At 41.5% G+C, this 6,000-nt stretch overlaps 1 protein-coding gene across 4 annotated transcripts in view; it reads right to left on the minus strand.

The window, feature by feature from the left end:
* RNF128 (ring finger protein 128, E3 ubiquitin protein ligase) overlaps positions 1-6,000 on the minus strand; it is a 120,618-nt gene that overhangs the window by 3,785 nt on the left and 110,833 nt on the right. The gene's annotated exons all lie outside the window — the stretch shown is intronic.

The following is a 6,000-nucleotide window of genomic DNA, read 5'->3' on the forward strand; positions in this document are numbered from 1 at the left end:
GCTCTTCTCACTGACAGTGTATGTATTTGTGGGAGGTGTGTTAGTGCTCTATTTCTTACTATGTCATTTCATGATGTGCCTTTGCGTTGGACTAGTTGTGTCCTCTGGCAGACTATTAGAGGTAAACACATGGGTGGGGGCTTGTGGAGATGAAGAACGTTGACCCTGGGGTAGCTGTTTGCTGAAAACCTGCACTGAGAGTAAGATGTTGCCCCAGGTGCAATACAAGGAAACTCAGAGGTCATCTAGTCTGACCTGTACTTAAAAAAAGAATCCTGTTTACAAAAGTATAGAAGAAAGAACACCAGATTTGAAGAAGACCTGAACTCAAATTCTGACTCTTCTATTTATTTATTTATTTCCATTTATTTATTCCACTTTATTTACTTATTAAGACAAGTGACTTCCTCTCCCTGGGCCTCAGTTTCCTCCTTTGCAAAATGAGGATGTTGGACTAGCTCCCTCTGGGGCCTCTTCCAGCTCCAGATTTAGGATCCTATGGAACTTGGGACTTCCCCATTCCACTTTTGGACGGTTCTAAATTGTTAGCAAATTTTTCTCTCCTCCTCCCTCCCTACCAACATAGGTCTCCTCTTTTCCAGGCTAAGTACCCTTACTTCCTCCAAGTCATCCATATGGCATCAAACTTTAGGCTCTTCACTATCCTGGTTGCCCCACTTTGGACACTCTCTACTTTCCCAATGACCTTCTCAAAATGGGATGGCTAGAATGGAATCCAATGTTCTAGATGTGGTCTGATCAGGCCATAGGGCAGTGGAACTATGAACTACCTCCTCTCATCCTGAATCAGGTCCCTCTTCCTGCATTCTATGATTGCATTTGGCCTGTTGACTCAGACCACTAAACCCCCAGATCTTTCTCAGAGGAATGGCTGTACAGTCATGCCTACCTCAACCTTGAATCAATCAACAAACATTTATTAAGGGTCTACTATGTGCTGGACACTGTGCTAAGCGCTGGAGATACACATCAAAAAAAAATGAAACAATCCCTGCCCCTTTTGGAGCTTCCATTCTAGAAGGGGAAACAACACACACATACACACACATATGTAAGTATAAACAGAATGAATATACGCAAAATAAATACAAGGGATTTAGGGGAGGGTGAGTAATAGCAGTTGGGAGGGATTGGGAAAGGCTTCAGGTAGAGAGTGGTGTATGAGCTGGGTCTTGAAAGCCTAGGAGGATTCTCCAAGGCAGCAGTGAGGAGGTCATGTATTCATTCCAAGCATGGCTAATGGTCATTGCAAAGGCATGGACATGGGAGACAGAATGCTCGGAGTGAGGAACAGAGAGAAGCTAATTTGGCTACATCACAGAGGGTGGAAAGGTGGAAAGACAGGTTGGGGCCAGGTTGCAAAGGGCTTTTTAAAAAACGAAATGGATGACTTCAGTATTTTATATTCCTGTCAACCGAGAGCCATGGGAATTTGCAGGGTAAGGGTGTGACATAGTCAGATTTGTGCTTAAGAAACGTCATTTTGCTAGCTGCATATTGTGCTCCTAAAGTTGTTTTGTTTTGTTTTTTTTTAATCCAAGTTTAAGAAATTTCATCTTATTCAATTTCCTGTCAAGATCTTTTTGGATTCTGACTTCAAGCTAACCTTTTATCTAAGTCATTGATAAAAACACTAAAGAGCTCAAGATTGAGCCCAGATTCCTGAGGCACTCCACTTAAGAGCTCAACTTCAAGTCCATATCACACCAGTGATGACTATTCTTTTGGGTCTAGCCATCCAACCTGTTCCAAATTCTTATCTATATCTCGTGGAAGCATACACTACCAAAGCCTCAGTTGGGTTATAAAATATTAAAAAAAATAGGATGACAGTGCCCTGTGACCTTGGACTCACCTCAAAGACCCAATTAGTCTTCCTTGAATATAAGACTTCCTCAATTTCTGGGGAGGATCTTAATTCCCTGAAACTAACCTTGTTAGTCCTGTGACCCCACTGAGGTTTATTCCAACTAAGAGAGGCATCAGTTTGTACATCTTTGATCAGATTGGAGGGGGAATCATTAGAGGGAGTGGTTAAAATAATTGGTGAAGGGACCAAAACCCTAGAATAAACTATGTACTTCTGTTACGGTATAATTTTGTATTTTCATTCATGACTACCCTAAAAGATAAGTGACCACTGCTTGGATCAGAGAGAATTCCAACTAGCAGGGGGAAATCTGCCAAACAGAGACCTCTCTCCAAGCAGACACACACATATATTGTCTCTGAGAGACACTGGACAGATACAGGGTAAAGAATTTTTCTTCTACCCTCTTTCCATTGTGTTCATGAAAACATAATGAGACACTTTGCTAAAATCTAGGTAAATTAAGTTGATAGCACGGGTTCCTAACTGGGTTCATGAACTTGTGATTTTTTAAAAAAACTATATTTTGATGACTGTATTTCCGTATAATTGGTTTTCTTTGCAAACCTCTATATTTTATCCTATGCATTTTCAAATTGATTCTAAAAAGGGGTCCATAGCTTTACCAGGCTGTTGAAGGGGTCTAGGACCCCAAAAATTAAGAAACCCCTGGTCCATTAGCATTCCACTGACTTTCCAGTCTTATAGTAGTAATCCTGTTAAAAAGGAAATATGGTTAGTCTTACTGTTCTGCATGAAGCCATCTTGACTCTCCGTGATCACAATTTCCTTTTCTAGGCATTCAAAAATCATTCCCTAAATAACATGTTCTAGAACTTTGTCAGTAACCAAAGTCAACCTCCCTGGACTCTTACCTTTCTTCTGGAGATTGAAGCATTTGTTTTCCAGCCCTATAGTACCTGTTTGGTTCTCCAATGCTCTTTCAAAGATCACTGAACCCACAATCTCAGACGATAGATCATGTCAACCAGTTCTTTCAGTACTTCGGAACGTGCTGGGTTCATACCCCAGCTGTGTCACCCGTGTGTCCTTGGACATGTCACTACACATCTCTTGGCTTTAGATTCCTCATCTCTGAATTGAGAGGGTTGGCCTAAATCAGGGCTTCTTAAACTGTTTCCACTCGCTACCGCTTCACCGCTTCTTAAACTTTGGGTCGCACCTAGGTCGGGTCACAACCCACAATTTAAGAAGCGCTGGCCTAGACGACCTCTAAGGTCCCTTCCAAGTCCAAATCAATAATCTGATGTCGTTTATCTGGGCCTTGTGACTTGAACTTATCAGTGGCAATTGGGTACTCTATCACTATCTGGGTTTTAACTCGGTATGCATCATCTTTTTCTGTCATGTCTAATCTGCATGTTCTTGGTAGAAAAAATAGAAGTAAAATCAGATTTGGGCAGTTTTACTTTCTCTCTGCCACCACTTTGCTATTATCTCCCCTGCTTAGCAGTGATCCTAACCCAGTAATGATTCTCCTTTTTTTTTTTTTCCAAGAGCTTTAAAGTCTCCTCACCATTCTCTTAGCATTTCTTGCCAGTGGAGCTCATTCTGAACTCGACTACTTCTGATACAGTTCTTACAGGCGCCAGGCTTTTGCATTCATCTTCTGTACCCACCCTTGCTTCCATATGTTGTATATGGCCTTCTCAAACTCCAAATTTGGCTAAGAAGTTCCCTGTGCATTCAGATTGGTCTCTTTAGGCAATTCCCTCTAGAACTAACTCCCAGTTGGAGTTGCTGCTCTCTATTTTCAGAATTGTATTCCTGAGAGTGACCCATCGCTTTCCGGGCTGCCTGGCAAAGTTGGAGGCCATGGGATCCTATCTAGCTCTCTTTGAAATCTGCTGTCCTCCAAACAGGGCATATCAGACTATGCCTCATTTCCCTCTTCTCTTCTCCTCTTCCATATCTCAGTAGTAATGCCTATGATTTATATATTGCCATATACTTTTTTTTGTTTTTTGTTATTATCTTATTTTGGGAATGCTTTTCCACCTAGACAGTAACCTCCCAAAATCAGAGGCTGTGCCATTTTTTTTTTCAGTATATTCTCACAAGAGGCCAAGTACTATGGCTCAGAGGAGAGCAAATACTTGTTGAATGACCATCCATGAGACCAATAGCATATGGAAACCAAATTCTACAAACTGAATGATCATGAAGGGCATAGTTTATATACAAAGCACCCAAACTGGAGATTCAGAACTACAAGTCATAGCAGTTGTTTACATCAGACCTGCACCAAACATTCACTCCCCGCCACTCCTCTCCTCTCTCTCTCTGCATCTCCTTCATGAAAATCTGGCCTTCTCTACAGGACACAGTCAAAATTAAATAACAATGATGAAGGTAGTGGTGTCAAAGCAATTCATTACCATAAGCTGTAAATAAATCTCAGTTAGAGCTTTAGTGAGAGGCAGCATGGTATAGTAGAGAGAGAGCCAACCTCAGAGCCCAGGGAACATGGGTTCAAGTGACTCTGGACAAGTCACTTAAGCACACAAGCCCTGGAAAAATCTCTAAGACCATAAACTGAAGAAAAGGTGCCAACCTGCATTGGTAAAAGGAGTTACCTCATCATACATTCGTACACCAATGAAATCACAGGTCCAGTCCCAGACAGTCCCACCCCATCCCACAGTTTCAGTGAAGAAGTATTTTTAAAAAAATATATTGATTAAATAGTATTTTGAGCTTATAAGATATCAGTCAATGGAATCGCCCAACCCTGCCCATTTTTGTTTCCCTGTCTTTGTTTTTATGCCTGCCATGCCCCCAAGTTGGGAAGTCAAACAATCATGGGAGGTATGCAATTTACTTTGGTGGGTAGAACCACTTGTTTTATTAGAATTCTCCAGAACAATCAGCAAAGCTTTCCTAGGGCTGGGACAGAGTCAGATGAAGTAGAAATGCTCTCTCTCCCATGGTAGTATTTCCAATGAAATGTTCCAAGAAAACATCAATGGATTCAAACCCAATTTCTATATGGCGCTTAGAAGAAGCCACCAATGGTCGTAAGGGTGCCAAAGATTTATATTAAGGGAAAGCTCATGGCTTGACAACTCTTGTTGTCCATTAATTATTTTGTCTTGGAATTCCAAGATATAATCCAGGTTAATTTGAATAATTCAAGGCTTTCAGTAAAGGCCTATACCATGCATTATTATGATGCAGAGGTGGGCCTGGCCTCTTGAAGGCTCTGCCAACAGAGCTCAAGCTCCAGCAGGTCTTCCTGAGCTGGATGGGCTTTTAGTACAGACCCAGTGAAGGGCCTTGTCGCTTAGTACAGACCCAGTGAAGGGCCTTGTTGCTTGAAGCCCAGCACATTAGAACATGCCATCCAGCCTCCCTCTTAGAATGTAAGATTTTGAGAGTAGGAACTGTTACATTCATTGTACTTACATCCCCAGCACCTAGTACAGTGCCTGGCACATAGCAGGTACTTAATAAATGCTTGGTGACTGATTGACCGATTGAGGGCATAGACTGGGCTGATTTCATCTTTGTATTCCCAGAATCAAACACAGTGCCTGGCATACAGGAGGCACTTAATAAATGCTTGTTGATTGATTGATTAATTGAGGGTATGGACTGTTTCTGATTTCATCTTTGTATTTCCAGCATCAAACACAGTGCCTGGCACATAATAGGTGCTTAATAAATGCTTGTAAATCAACATTGAAGTTTCTCTGTACAAGTTTCTCTTGCACATAGTTAATGACCTGTAAACCAACATTTAAACACATCGAAGGACAGGTCTTCTCATATAGAGGAACCTCATAATAATTCCTTTGGCATTTCAATGCAAGAGAAACAACATTTTACTTAAGAGTCAAGAGACCAGGGTTTGAGACTGCCACCGAGGAGCTGTCGGACCTAGAGCAAGTCACTTAGCTTCCCTGGGCCTCTATTGTCTCATCTCGAAAAAGGAGATAACAATCCTTGTCTCCACAGCTTTGTTAAGAAGGTCCAAATGAGGGAGAGAGTGCTGTAAAAGCCTAGTTTATCACCATGGAAATAAACCTAAGCTCTTGCTGTGATGGTGGAAATACTGATCTTTCAATTGTCTTCAATTAATTTCATAT

The sequence above is a fragment of the Vombatus ursinus genome, unplaced genomic scaffold (assembly GCF_900497805.2).
Source record: "Vombatus ursinus unplaced genomic scaffold, bare-nosed wombat genome assembly UNPS02014982.1, whole genome shotgun sequence".
NCBI classification, from domain to species: domain Eukaryota; kingdom Metazoa; phylum Chordata; class Mammalia; order Diprotodontia; family Vombatidae; genus Vombatus; species Vombatus ursinus.